The sequence below is a fragment of the Balaenoptera physalus genome, assembly GCF_965194825.1.
Source record: "Balaenoptera physalus genome assembly, chromosome: 8".
In the NCBI taxonomy this organism is placed as follows: domain Eukaryota; kingdom Metazoa; phylum Chordata; class Mammalia; order Artiodactyla; family Balaenopteridae; genus Balaenoptera; species Balaenoptera physalus.
The window spans coordinates 86,863,418-86,879,193 of record NC_138887.1 but is presented as its reverse complement, the minus strand read 5'-3'; the positions used below and the strand labels follow the sequence as shown (position 1 = coordinate 86,879,193).

General features: G+C 40.7%; 1 protein-coding gene across 9 annotated transcripts in view; it reads right to left on the bottom strand.

Annotated features, from left to right (window-relative positions):
- ZNF277 (zinc finger protein 277) overlaps positions 1 to 15,776 on the bottom strand; it is a 165,807-nt gene that overhangs the window by 4,967 nt on the left and 145,064 nt on the right. For 5 of the 9 annotated variants that reach the window (XR_014266620.1, XR_014266621.1, XR_014266622.1 and 2 more), the window contains one exon: positions 1,522 to 15,002. The gene's annotated coding sequence lies outside the window, so the exon portion shown is untranslated. The remainder of the gene's footprint in view (positions 1 to 1,521; positions 15,003 to 15,776) is intronic. The other 4 variants (XR_014266623.1, XR_014266625.1, XR_014266624.1 and 1 more) reach the window with 4 other exon arrangements.

The window sequence follows — 15,776 nt, the reverse complement described above, 5'->3', positions numbered from 1 at the left end:
GAAGAATACGGCAATTGGTACTTGATTCTCACCTGCGGGGATGTAAGGTGAGGGACTGGCTAGAGCTGCCAGAGCAAGAAAAGAGACATGCAGTGGAAGCAACGTTCCCACCAACGGTGGGCAAGGGTGCTTGTTTCCCATGGGCCAACTTGACATCACAGGGGGCCACCATGCTGTAATCATCCTCCTAAGACCCCAAAGGAACGCCAGTTGGGATGAGGATGTCAACAAAAAATTAATCAATAGTCAATCTAAAAAAGAAATGGAAAATTTTATTTGAGCCGACCTGAGGATTATAACCTAGAAGGTGGTCTCTCAGAGAGCTCGGAAAACTGTTCTGAAGAGGTAAGAGGGGAGGTCGGTATAAATGTGACTTTGGTGAAGGGGGTACATGCAACCAAGCATATATCTCGGTAGAAGGTCACTGCTACTCAGGAGGAACAGACATCTTAGTTAATGTCTTAGTGCTTTTCTAAGTACAGGAAGATGCAAGAATCCAGATTCATGAAAAATTTCTCCTGAAAATATCTCACTACCTGAGGGCCAGTTCTGTCAGTTTTCCTAAAGCACAAAGTGTTTGAATTCTTGGGCAGTATTTTGGGTGACATGGAGAAGACTTTTAATTCAAGAGAGTGGCTAATGGCAGGTGACATCAAGTTCTCCCTGGAACTTCAAAGCAGGAAGATGAAAATGACAGCTTGGATACCTTAACCATCCTAAGAGTAGATAAAAGTATTTATTGAGTATAGTCTAGTCTAGGATTTCTCCACAAGATTCCTGAGCAGAAATAATCTGCCTCACTGATTATCATTTATCTACCTGGCCCTGTCACAACATACCTGGAGTCAAGGATTTCATTCCAGGGGCCTCACCTTTAGAGGCAAGTGGCCTCAAAGTAATATAAGAATTGTAAACAGGAGAGGGAGAAGATTCCAAGCCCTGACGCATGAATAAGTGGAAGGAACCTGGGATGTTGAGCCTGTAAGAGACTTAAGGGATGCATTTTGAGAGCTGTGGCCTGTCTCACAGTGGCAGTCATATGTGTGCTTCCAGATGGCACGCCAGCCACTGTGAGTGTTAGAGGGTGGCAAGTTTTGTCTTAAGAACCTTTGTGTCAAATTGACCCCAAGTTATCTTTTAGGAGAGATGGTTATCCTCAGACCTAACGCACGAGGCCATTCCCTTCTGGTGAGCTCCGTCTCCCTTGAAATGTCCAGTGTCAAGGAGAGAATAATTCTTCAGGCATGGAACTAGAACTCAAAGGTGGGCTGAGAAGCAGGCAAGGATGGAATTGCATATCTTAGGTCTTGTTCTCCTAGGTCTGCTTCTCAAGAAAGAAAAACATTCAGAATTGACTCCTGGGGAAGAATGGGAGGGATTCTGGCTTCTAATCCATAGTGAGTTTGGCCAGAATGGAAGAAAGAAATATTAGCAAATCTAAGCAGGTCAAATAGAATTTGATTTACTGATTTCAAGTTACTTTCAAGGCCCCCGAATTCCCATATTCCCTGTTGATATTACCAATTCGGAATTCCAAAGGAATATAGGGGTTTCTGGTCCCATGGCTCCTTGGTCTTTGGGGGTGAATAGTGGACAGTAGCAGAGCAGAGGCCCTGGAGTGTCAGAGAGAACCATATGTTCTTCTCATCTGCCACTCAACCAACTTCAAGATGTCGCTATTGAGACCTGTGGGAAACAATTTTGAAATATAAGAATGCAAGACCAAAACTCTTTGGCAAGTAATATCTTAAATCTCATCTAAGAACTCCTGCCTCCCACTTCTTGTCCTTGTTTTTCATAGCATCTGTAGCATATTACAAGAACTGGCATGAAAAATAAACTACTTTTATGCCCTTTAGAAGAATCATTTCAAAACCCGTGTGGTAGATTGATGTCAGTGATTTTATATGGACGATACACCATCATCCACCTCGTCTTTTGCTGCAAGGGTGACCCACCACTATTATCACAGGATCCTTGAGCTGTTTTATTTTAGTAATTTGTAGTGGTGATGAGTTTAAACTGATCCACTCAACACTCTCCTAATGAACACATATTGCAAGGCAGCCAGCTAAGCTTAGAAGTATAATCAATCCACGGAGGGGAGCAAATACCCATGGATAAAGAAACAATCATTATAAAGAACATTTATTGAATGGTTGGTATGTGCCAGGCCCCGATCTACTATTTTATTCACGTGTATAATCTCATTTCATCATCACAGTAGTCTAATGAGATAAGAGCTATCATTATCCCTCCTTGCTATGGATGAGGAACCCAAGGTACAGAGAGGTCAAGTGACTATTCCAAAGCCAAACAACTTGTAAGGGCTGCCATCCGGATGCTGCCCAGCCAGGCCTGTTATTTTGTATTCATTTGCACAGTAACATAATAATTCAGTGCTCCCGGTAACAGCACTTTCTGGACACAACCAATCTACTCCAATATATGCAATTCTAAAATTTCCCCAAATACCTACACCTTCTGCCAAGCATTCAGCCTTTTGAAAACAGAGTAACAGAGCCAGGCGAGTCTGACTTAATGAAAATCTTGAGAATGAGTTCAAGTTTTCTCATTAATATTTCTGAGCATGAGCTGATCTGTTTGACATCTTAAAATGACACTTGAAAGTGTGTGTTAAGAGCAAGTCCATTATGCTGTTTTTCTCTTTAAGACAAATGAAAAGTCCAGATATGTCAGTTGTGTACTGTCATTAAGTTCACTATTCAATTTCCTCTGAAGACAATATGTTTTTCCTGCCTTATAACACCCACTCTTCATTGCTAGTTTCAATGTTGGCAACATTTACATCAAATACCACCAGTCTCATTGCTCTGCCCACCCCTGAGATTTCATTCCTCCCAATTTGCCCCTCCCTCTGTCCATTTGACCCAGCTTGGGCCAGGAGAAGGGGTTTTGGCACATTTTAAATGAATTGGGACAAGTTATAGTTAAGAATCAAATTTCTGAAACAACAAAGTGGGCCTAAAAAAACAGGCCGTTAGGATCAGATTGCTACACTTAGGGTAGAGAGGTCTAGCTCTGAGAGAAATGGAAACTCGACAGGGCTTAATGTTTGTAGGACCAAGGGCCCAAGTAAAACTAAAAATTATTCTTTATTGGGCTGGTCAAGATTTTCTCCGAGCTGTATTGCAGTCTGAGACTTTTCCTACCCAAACTTCCTTCCTTTCCTCTCTCCTTTCACTGGTGTTAGACCTACTTTGTGGTCTGAAGGCTTTTCCTGCCCACTCTTGCTCCCTCTTCCCTGTATCTTTCACAGGCATCTCCCCAAACAAATCTCTTGCTCCTCTGACTCTGTCTTGGCATTTGCTTCCTGGAAAACTCAAACTGGCACAATATTATCCATTTAGTCAACAGTGTAAAGCACTGGTATTGCATTTTACTCATGTTACATCTAGGCCTACATAAAAACAAATTTTAAAATAATACGAATTAACATTGCAAACTATTCCTCGGCCACCATATGCGATTGCTGTGAATGCTGTGCTCTGGAACCACAGATTGGAACATGAGGAGAAGCAAGAACATGAACACACGGCACTACTGGAAAATGATATTTCATTGTGCGAGAATCTATTGCATTGAAGTTATCTGAGAGGAGGCATTCAACAGTTAATTTGTCTTCTCTTTACTACACATTTCTGCTACTCAAATCCTCATGCCAAAGCAGCATCCATCTCTAACGTCTGCTGTGGTAAAACACAGACCTTCAGGGCACCCAGATACCATCACCTTGTTTAAAAGCACTTTGGGCAAAAGTTGTGGATAAGTGTTTCCCTGGGTTCTGAACAGTATTAGTCACGAGAGTAGATGTGTAATGCTACACGTTGTACTACGCCAGAGCTGAGCTCTGGATCCCAGTGACAGGATACGGTGTGTTTTTAATAAATGTATGTTTTCTGTATCTGTGAAATACAGATGTCAAAAGCACAGGGCTCAGGACAGAAAAACCATCTTGCCTGGATCTAAGGATGGTGCTGATCCTTAAAAATGGCATCCAAAGGATGAAAAGAGGGGAGCAGCCACAGAAGCTCCTGAGCACAAGGGGAGCACCTGGTAGTCAAATGTTTCCAGCTGCACCTGCTCCTTAGCTTGCTCCAGGCTGTGGGAAAGCCAGGATAACAGGTACTTGGCAAAAATGTTTGCTGAGGGAATACGTGTGGAATCAATGAGCCCAGCCAATGCAACAGTCCCCTTGACATGGTATCTTCTTCCATGCTCTTCTTAACACTTTTCCACTCTTTCAAAAACCTCCTACACACCCTCTTCCTATGTGAACTCCTTGCTATTTAAGACATAGAAAAGCAACTACACCCTAATACTTAGCACTAGCTACATATTTGAAAGGCAGACTAATCAGAGTTCAATTAGACCTAAAATGAAGATTATTCTATACTCTAAAAGTTCTTAAAAGTAAAATTCTATATTTATTTTGATTTCATCATAAAAATTCCACTACAAGCCAAGACGGAATAACAGGGACCATATTTATTCTCTCACCTTAAACAGCTAGAAAAATGGACAAAATATATGAAACAACTATTTTCACACATTGGAGAAAAGGCAGAGCAGATCTACTATCTCTGAAAAAAAGGAAATAAACAAGGTCAGCCCTACAATTGTACCAGTTTACTGTCTGGAGGCAGTTTCCAGGCTGCAGTACAAAAGCAGGGAAGCCAAACAGACCACAGAAGTCTTGCTGGGTTGAAAAGCAGATATTGGCTAAGGCAAGTAGAATTTTCAAGACAAATGACCAGAAAGGAGGGAGTTCCTGAGAAAGAGAGAGCTCTGGAGATCTGCAGAGAAACACCCTCAAGTATCTGGCTGAGCTCTACTGTTTGCTTGTGTGAAAGGAAACTACCCAAGGCCAGGAAAAGACCCACTGGAAAAGCAAAGGCATAACAATTCCCAGAGCTCACACAGGGCTGGGAATGGTTTGTGTTGCACAAGCCTGAGTGGAAAGGTTTTTAATACATGGGGCATTATGAAGAATTATCAAAAGTGTGCCACCTTAGTGGGAGGGCTAAATTATTTCCTGACTGAAGGCAGCTCAGGACTTGCCCTGACAAAACTTAAAGGCAAAAGTTGAAAGGATCCAACTGACTCCAAGTAACTTAACTGTGTGCCGAAACAAAATCCAACACAATTTAAAGGAATACAACAAAACCAAACATTCAGAGATGTAAAATTCACAGTGTCCAACATCTAACCATAAATCACCATGCATGCAAAGAGGCAGGAAATATTATCTATAACCAAGAGAAATTTTGATTAAAAAAAACATAGAACCAGAAATGAAAAACATGATGGAATTAGCAAGGATGTTGAAACAGTTATTATAAATATGGTCAATATTCACGAAGGTAGAGGAAAACAGGACCATTATGAAGAGAGAAATGGAAGTATTTTAAAGGACCTAAATGGTGCTTTTAGAGATGAAAAATACAATGTCTGGATAGAAGATATACTAAATGAGATTAATAACAGGTATGATGTTGCAGAAGAAAAGATAACTGAACTTGAAGAAATAGCAGTAAAACTATCCATGGGAACCATAATTCAAAAAGAGTCATGTACCAAAATGTTCATTGCAGCTCTATTTACAATAGGCAGGACATGGAAACAACCTAAATGTCCATCATCGGATGAATGGATAAAGAAGATGTGGCACATATATACAATGGAATATTACTCAGCCATAAAAAGAAATGAAATGGAGTTATTTGTAGTGAGGTGGATGGAGTTAGAGTCTGTCATACAGAGTGAAGTAAGTCAGAAAGAGAAAAACAAATACAGTACGCTAACACATAGATATGGAATCTAAGGGAAAAAAAAAAAAAAGGTCATGAAGAACCTAGTGGTAAGACGGGAATAAAGACACAGACCTACTAGAGAATGGACTTGAGGATATGGGGAGGGGGAAGGGTAAGATGTGACAAAGTGAGAGAGTGGCATGGACATATATACACTACCAAACGTAAAACAGATAGCCAGTGGGAAGCAACCGCATAGCACAGGGAGATCAGCTCTGTGCTTTGTGACCACCTAGAGGGGTGGGATAGGGAGGGTGGGAGGGAGGGAGATGCAAGAGGGAAGAGATATGGGAACATACGTATATGTATAACTGATTCACTTTGTTATAAAGCAGAAACTAACACACCATTGTAAAGCAATTATACTCCAGTAAAGATGTTAAAAAAAAAAACAAAAAAACTATCCATGGTAGGCAGAATTCTAAGATGTCCCCCCAAGATTTTGTGCCCTGGGTGTACACCCCCAACACAATCCACAAGACTATGAATATGATGGATTCCACCCTGGTGATTGTTATATCCGAGGACACAGATGATGTTAAGAAAGAGGGATTATCCAGGTGGGCCTGACCTGAGCACCAGAGCCCTTTGAAAGCAGAGAGCTTCTCTGGGTGATCACAGAGAGGAAGTCAGGGATCAAAAGCAGGAGAAGTATTCAAAGTACTGCTGCTGGCTTGATAATGGAGGAACCCATGTGGTAAGGAATGTGGGCAGCCTCCATGTGCAAAGACCAGCAACGGGCTGAGAAGCAGCAAGGAAATGGGGACCTCAATTTTATAACCCCAAGAAAATGAACCAGTCAGCAACCGGTGAGCTTGGAAGAGGATGCTGAGCCTCAGATGAGAACCTCATCCCCAGTCAACCCTTTGATTTCAGCCTTGTGAGATCTTAAGGAGAGAATCCAAACATACTGTGCCAGACTTCTGACCTACAGAGCTGTGAGTTAATAAATGGGTGTTATTTTAAGTCTCAAAGTTTGTGGTAATTTGTTACACAGCAATAGAAAACTTACCCATGAAGCAGAGAGAAAAAAGACTAACATACATGTGCACACACACACAGAGCATCAGTGACTAAGCAATATCAAGGATTGTAATACATGTGTAGTTGGAATCCCAGAAGAAAGGGGGAGGGGAGATAGATGGCTGAAATTTTTCCAAATTTGATGAAAACTATAAATCCACAGATCCAAACATCTCAACAAACTCCAAGGAGAACATACATTAAAAAAAAAAAAAAGCCGGATTATGAAACATATGTACAGAGAACAAAGATAAGAATGAGAGCAAACTTTTCATCAGAAACTATGCAGGCTAGAAGAGACTGGTACAATATCTTTAAAACATTGAAAGAAAAAATTGTTGTGCTAGAATGCTTTACTCAAAGAAAATATCAAATAAATAAAAACAGAAAATTCATGCCAGAGGACCTGCGCTAAAAGAAATATTAAATGAAGCTCTTCAGGCAAAGAAAATGATATTGGTTGGTTTTATCATAATGTATCTTCTGCTAATTGATATAAGTGCCTAGAGATTAAAGTTGTGAACACACAAACACACATTTGTCTTACGTTTAGGAAGAATATATAACATTTAGCCCAGTCATGCCAAATATACAATAAGCCAAATTCTTACCAAGTAAAATGTACCTTCTGTTCATTAATTTTAAAAAAATGGGAGGAGTAGAAATTAGTTCATTATTTAATTTACTGAAGGAGAATTTACTAGATGAACTGTAATGAACCTATTAAAAATACTATGTAGATTTTACAGGCTCAGTGCCTCCATAAAACTTTAGCTGACATTAAGCACGTTCTAGGAAATTATCAGCAGATACGTAACTTCACAGAGCCTCATTTCATTAACAAATATTCAACATTACCTACTATGTAAAAACAAAATAATTTATAAAAATGAAGGCCATCTGCCAAACAATTATTTCAAAATTATAAAACTCCAATGCCATTGCTATAGGAAGCCTCTATGAAAATCCCTAACGCTTCCCACTATCTAATATTCATACCCTTGTGTACTCCCTCCCAGTCCTGTGGACTGGACTTATTGGCTCATTTCTAATGAACGAAATATGGCAGAAGTGATAACATGTTACTTTGGGGATTAAATTATAAAAGACTAGCTTCTGGTTCTCTCTCTCACTGGCCCCATGAAAAGCCAGTTGCCATGTCATGAGGCAGCCCCATGGAAAGGCCCTAATGGCAAGTGACTGAGGCCTGTCAATGACCATGTGAGTGAGCTTTTAGGGTGGACCCCAGCACTACCACCAGCTGAGCTGTTAGATGAGATCACAACCCCGGCTGATAGCTTGATTGCAAACTCCTGATAGACCTGGAGCTAGAGGCACCCAACTATGCTGTGCTCGAATTCCCGACACACAGGAATACTTTTAAGTCTCTAAGGATTGGGGTGATTTGTTACACAGAGGAGGATAACAAATACAGCTATTATTCAGCAGTTTCACTACCTTATTCATAAAGAAATCCTGAAGACCCTTTCTACATAATATATGGGGCAATCATTCTACTTGCTACTTTGTGTATGATGGTATTTTCATGGATTGGTAAACAAGTCAGCATGTGGCAAGCTATTACATGGAGATTCAAAATCTGTAATAATTTGGCACCACGATCTATTCAATTACTGTCACCAATGAGCAATGTGGTAAGAGGACAGAATTTACCAGGAACCAAAGTAACTCTGGCATTATCCAACTCTTGTTACTGTTTTATAATCTTAGAGAATTATTAGGTTCTTTTAAAAGTGTTCCAGAGAGATATCTTTAATTGCTGATGATAGGTTCAAATTAAACAACTTTCTACCCACACAAATGGGTAGAATTCATGATGACTCACTAATTCTCCCACTGAACAGAGCTGCACACAACCTTTTGGCCATCTGGCTAAGATATCATCTTTGGGACTAATAACCCAGGACTCTCTAGGACCTAATAATTATATCAGACTAATACATATAACTCCTGCTGGCTAAATAGTAACATCTGGGCTGGAGCCATGACACAAAGAAGATGATGATTAAAATAACACTGGTGGAGCAGTCTAAAGTTGATAATATTATTTGTCATTCACAGTTTCATTTGTTTCTCACCAAAAATCTTACATACTAGATACCATTTTTATTATAAGCCCCTTTCACCATGCTACATTCTTTGTCATGTATCTAAGACAAGGTTTGATAACTCTAGAATTCAAAGACAATTTGCCACAAACAGAGTAGCTGTTGATCCCTTAAGCCATGAAATGCCTGCATAAGAAGTAAATAGATCCATCATAATGAGAAAAATCCTGATACCCTACCCCCTTCCCAACCTACCCTTGGCTGTACTTTGAAATTGTTTCTATTCCACATCGCTTAAGTTTTGTTTTTTTGTTTTTTGGTTGCTTTACACTGACTAAATGAGCCAAATTCTTTGAGCCAACGACTACCTTCCCTACCAGCCCCATAAACAAAATTGACCGCATTTGTTATGGGAAAAGGCAGTCCAAAGACATGGTAATGAGTGCCTACTGTGGGATTTTCATCTCCTGCAGAAATTTATGGCCCCATTCACCACAGCATCATATGCCTCCTAGAAAAAGAAGCAATGGGTAGTTTATTCCTGTCTAGAAATTGATGTGTAGCCAGGGGTAACATGTGCACATTCACATCTGCCTAAAGCAGGGTGTAAAATGTGCCCATGCATCAAAGATCCTCTAGAATTTTTAAATCACAGAAAGTCAGAACTAGCTGCAGGAGGCAGGCTTTTGCAGCCAGGCTGCACTTTGCTGAAATATGTGCCTTGACCTGTCACTCTTCCATCTCCCAGACTGGATGTTCTCTATAGGTCCTTTTGACTCTAATGTTGTAAGATCTGTGGAGTTGAGCTGAGTTGGTTTAAGAAATCTTCCTAAGCCGTGCTAGCCGCATGTTGGATCCTTGATGTCATCTAATATTTTTCACGGGTGCTTTGGATTAGAAGACACAGTACGTACATGGAAGGATATTACAGCATAGCTATGACTGGTAAAGAGTCATCAAAAGTTGGAAAAAAGTTTGAATGAAAAAGAAAACAAGTTACACAATAACATGTTTGGCAAAGACCACTAGTGATGTCCCAATTTCCATTCTCCCCTATTTCCTTTATATTAGAACTCCTGGTTTTATGCTGGGCACACAGCCATCTGAAGCAAAGATATTCCTCAATAGCTCACCAGTAGATAGGGTCATATATCTCAGTTCTGGCCAATGAGATATAAGTATCGATGTAAGTGTTATGTGCAACATCTGAAAAACGTCCTGCTGGCTGGAACGCAGACAAGATGACTGGAGCACCAGTAGCCATCCTGAACCATGAAGTGGAACTTGTATGCTGAGGATGGTGGAACCACAAGATAAAGGGACCTTAATCCTTAAACCATGAGTTCTGTCTATACCAGCCCTGAACTATCTCCAAACTTCATTTACGTGATAGAGAAATAAACTGCTACCTTGTTTGTGTTACTACCATTTTGGATTCTCTGCCACTTACAGCAGAATTAATCTTGCTGACAAAGCAGAAATATGTGTATCCCATTTTAATAAACGTATGTAGGTGTATATGCATACATGTGTGGATGTGTGTGTGTGTGTGTGTGTGTGTGTGTGTGTTGTATCCAGCCACCCAGCAACCATTCTCCCATTTTAATATCATTCTGATTTCCCTTTAGTGAACTGTCCCTCTCTTGCTGTGTGATGCCATGGTGGACGGTCAAGACTAGATGCCTAGTCTCCCTTTAAATGATCCAAGGGGGTCCCCAGAGGCTCTGTTCAGTGAGGCTTCTTCTCACTGCCCTGTTTCAGTGGGAGGCAAGGTAGAGATTCTTGAAGCTCTATCCTCAACACGCTCCACTCTGTTCCCCCACAAAGGAGTTTAATCTCCACATCTGCTACTGCTACATCTGTAAACAGGTGATTCACAAAATACATCTCCGGCCTGAACCTGTCCTTTGAATTCTGTATGCATGTATCAGTCAAGACTCTGGCAGAAATGAATAATACCCTCAGATGGGTGCAACTTGAGTGGGTGGACAGAATATAGGGAAATTATCAGAGGTAGCACAGTATTCTGAAACAAGCAAGAGCACAGCCAGACCCTGGAGAGAGAGGGCTTGGTGGAGAAGGCTGTCCGACAAGAGCTGTGATCTTCGGTTCAGGGTTGCAGCCAGCCCACAGCAACTCTGCAGGGAAGAAGCCAGGAAAATAAAGACCCGCTTCACTCCTTTTCCTCCTCTGATCTCCTGCCATTGCTCTCCATTGAACCGACCCAATCTGAAGCCAAAAGCAAAGGGAGTTGGTTGCTGCAGGTCAGGCTCTCAGGGCTGCAGGCAGGGTAGAGAGGAGGCTGGAAATGCAGATAGAAAAGCTGCAGCACAACCTATGTATCTGGTTGCCTACTTCACATCTTTTCATGTCTCAAGGCACCTCAAATTCAGCATGCACCAAACCAAACCATTCATCTAACCCCTCCCAAGATTTAGCCAGCCTGGTCCTCTTTCATGTTCCTAATCTTAGGAAATGGCACCATTGGCAATGTATTTATGGAAGCCAGAAACGTGGAGATTATTCCTGGTCCCTTTCTTTCCCTCTCCACCCATAGTCAGTCTATCATCAAGTCCAATCAGTTTTTTTTTTCTTTTCTTTTTTTTGCGCACTTTGCAGGATCTTAGTTCCCCAACCAGGGATCGAACCCAGGCCCCCGCAGTGAAAGCACCAAGTCCTAACCACTGGACCACCAGGGAATTTCCCCCAACTAGTTTTATACAACTTAAATTCAGCGAAAGAGAACAAAACAAAAACGACTCTCTCCTGGTACTTTGATTTTTGAGGGGAGATGGGCAAGCAAGGAAGGCAGGCCAGGCCAGGACCTCTAGATCTCTGTCCATTATAAGCCCTGTTCTTCAGCTTCTCTTCAATCTCAGGAGACACCTATATTCTTCTGGTAAAGTCTCTTTTTGCTTAATCTATCGAGAGCTGGTTTTTGCTGCTTGAACAAGAGCCTTAAGGAATAAAGCAAAATGTTTAAGTAGGAAACTAACTGAAAAAGTACTTGCTCCTCAGACATGACACCACTCTTCAGAACTCACAAGGTGTCTGAAACTATTCTCTATTTTTAAATATATTCTCCAAAGGGAAGCAGTAAAAGAGAATTTTGTTAATTAAAATATGTGAAGTACAGCTATGTATAATTCAATCATAGCGCGGGTTCATGTGTGAACAATAGGCATCTCTTGGAGGAGGGATTAGAAGTGATTTGTATTTTCCTCTGTGGGTCTTCGATCCCTGTGTTTTTTATTCTGAGTACCTATTATTTTTGTAATTGGGTTTTACAAAGCAAGTAAGTGTTACTTAAAAATAAATAAATTATAGTGTATTGATGCTGGAAAAAATAGTAAGAAAGCTTGATACTGCATACCAAGGCAAATAGCAAGAAACAGCTATTATAGAACTGTATTAAAAAACAAAACTAGGGGGCTTCCCTGGTGGCGCAGTGGTTGAGAATCTGCTTGCCAATGCAGGGAACACGGGTTCGAGCCCTGGTCTGGGAAGATCCCACATGCCACGGAGCAACTAGGCCCGTGAGCCACAACTATTGAGCCTGCACGTCTGGAGCCTGTGCGCCGCAACAAGAGAGGCCACGATAATGAGAGGCCCGCGCACTGCGATGAAGAGTGGCCCCCACTTGCCACAACTAGAGAAAACCCTCGCACAGAAAAATGAAGACCCGACACAGCCATAAGTAAATAAATAAACAAACAAACAAACAACAACAAAACTAGGGGCTGGGTCTGAGGCAAAAGACAAGAGAGGGGTTCCTTTAATGACAGAGAGCTATCACCAAAAGTGACTTTTTCACCAGGTTTCTAACTACTCAAGAAAATGGTTATATTTCTTCTACATATTTAAGAGTTGTTTCTGAGATTATCAACAAGTAAGAAAAAAGTGCTTTCTTTTTCCAAATTAGGCTGTGGAAATTCATTTTTAACCAGCCTAAAAGAGGTTAATCACACTTGGGATGCTTCCATAGAGCATAAGATGGCAACATCCCCGGGTTGAGCCTTCAGAGGGAAATGATGGTTACTCCTACAGCGGAGGAGACAAGCTATCAAATGCAGACAGTGATCCATGGCAAAATCTCAGTAGAAGACTTCTCTGCAGTGAGCTAATCGAGTAATAACAACCTTGTAGTACCGGTTACCCAGCAACAGCCATGCGACTTTCTAGAAACTACCTCCTAAACCTCAGGGCATTACATGTACTTCATGTTGCCTTACCCAAATGAGCAGTTTCACTAACGGGTTTTAATTGATAAGGTAGAACATTTGCCTCAGACAAGGATGAAATCTGTGAAAAAAAATTAAATTTGTGTGTGCACGCACGTGTGTGTGTGTGTGTGTACATACATATATTACTGTAGAATTTGGCACTTTTATCATCCACACTAAAATGTCTAGGCAGAGAGCCAAAAACCTCAGAGTATGCTTTCTTTTGGCCCAAATAAATAATAATAATGTATAATTTAAAAGAGTTCATTATACTGGATTATAATTAGTAATATCTAAGCATGAGATTACGATGTTGCATATTTCATGCACTGTTCAATCAACTAATTATAGTTTTGGTTATGTTTTCTGCAACAATAAAGGAAAAATATCACATGTACTAGTGGATTATACCAACAGGCATAACAATGGTAAGAAGCAATGAATGCTTGAGTGTGAATCCATAAAGGAAATTTATATATGCTGTAGCCTAAGAACATTTTAGAAAATATTGCATCAATATGTATTTGAATGGACTCATAATAATAGGCAAACAAATACTAGCAAAGAACTAAACATTCCCCTTACTTGATGAAACAAACAATACAATGCCAATTAGCAAAAAACTTTGCAAGAGCGAGAGACAGAGAATCAGGAGAGAAAGAATAAGAGAGAACAGAGAGAGTCTGAAAGATAAAATTCCAGGGATCAGTTCCTGGAACAAAATGATCTTTAAAATGTTCTCTTTTCCAGATATGCCATGGCACCCCAGTGGAGAAGAGCAGGGGAAGCGTGGGAGAAGAGAGAAAGGAGAAAAGAAGGGAAGGCAGGCAGCATGGAGACAGCAGGGGCACAGGTGGGAGGGGTGTTATGAGGAGCAGAGGAAAGAACACGGGTCCACATTTGCTGACAGTGAGGCAATGTTAGCTGTCACGGAGATGGAGGGGATATGAACACAGGTGTCGCAGAGCCAAACCTCTAGCCCACCTTATAACTCCGGAGGGTTCTATAGCCCAGGAAAATTATGATTTTGACTCATAAAGAAAAAGTTAAAATGTGACCCAAAGAAATGAGTTGTTTTCACTTTATTGTATCATGAGTTGACACTATCTTTGGGAACATTCTGCCAGACGTGCCCCACCACTTGTAGCATTTGTGTTCCATGCAGGGTCTGCTTTTAGTTAAAATTTTAAGCTGTTTTACAAATAAGCATACACCGGTTACTATTGGTGAGATACAAAATATCCATTTTATAATCAGCCCTTGGAATATTCCAAGACAGATTAGTATATAAGGGAAGAAGACAAATAAATTCCAAGGCCCAGTGCTGGGCAAACCCAGAGAGTGAAAGGGGATTTCCGATAGGTAATCTCAGACAAACTGACCAGTCGGACACTGGCCCCTGTCCCTTGTAAAGAAGCAGAGGATGGAGGACAGAAATAAAGCCCCTGGGAGAGGAAGGTGGGTGGGATGTAGAGATGGGTGTCTTCTGCGGGCCCCTATTATATCTTCTCTGTCTATTTCGTTCCCAAAGTCATGTTCATTCATTGTAATTTTTTTCCTAAATATTAAAGGAGGATATGAATTTTAAAATCCTTCCTCTCTAATCTCTCTAACCACAAGTCATCACAGTTAACAATTTGATGTTTATCTTCTAGAAGTTTTGCTGTGCATATATGATGCCTTACCTATGAATGTATATTTCATATATACTCACATTACAGACACACACACAAAATTATTTAGACAATGAAAAATGAGGTATGCTTTACTTACTCTTCTCCCTTTCCCTTTCCACTTACTTCATGGTCTTCTCTCCGGATTAGGATGAGATCTGCCTCACTTTATGTTTTTTCCTGTTTTTTTAAAAATAGGATTTATAAAAAATATTGTGGTAAAATATATATAACATACAATCAGCCGTTTTAACCATTTTTAGGTGTGCAGTTTAGTCGTGTTCAGTACATTCATACTGCTTTGTGCCTCACGCTTCTTAAGAGAGGACAGAGGAGGGGTCAAACACGTGGGCTTTGAAGTCAGACTGCCTGGGTTCCACTCCCAGCTCCCATGCCTATCAGCTATGTGGCCTTGGGCAAGTCATTTAATCTCTGGATCCAACAGTTTCTACGTCTGTAATACGTAACAACACCATCTATCTCATACGAGTATCTTGAAGATCAAAGGCATATTAAGAGTTAAAGTACTCAGAACAGAACTTAACATAAAAGAACGTTTAACGACAGGCCAAATGATATTTCGTTATAAGGATATATCATAATTTATCTAACCAACTGTTAGCTAACCTACAAATGGTCCATTAGTACGTTTTGGTAGGTAGCTGCTCGGAGGCAGCTGGAAAGGTGAGAGGGCACACATCAGCTGACCTCTGAGACTAGAGGGTGTTGTTGGTATTTAGCAGAGGAAGAACAGCTATGGCGAACACGCTACAATAAGCAGGACAGTCCTGAACAATGACGAATTTGCACTCCCTTAAGGTCACTAGCAGAGAAACACTGCCATAACTCTTAACGCTGCGTTCCCACTTCTGGTCATTTTTTTCCCACAGATTTACTTGCACACAAACAAAATGATAAATGTAGAAGTTTATTCAATGTAGTTTTGTTTATAAT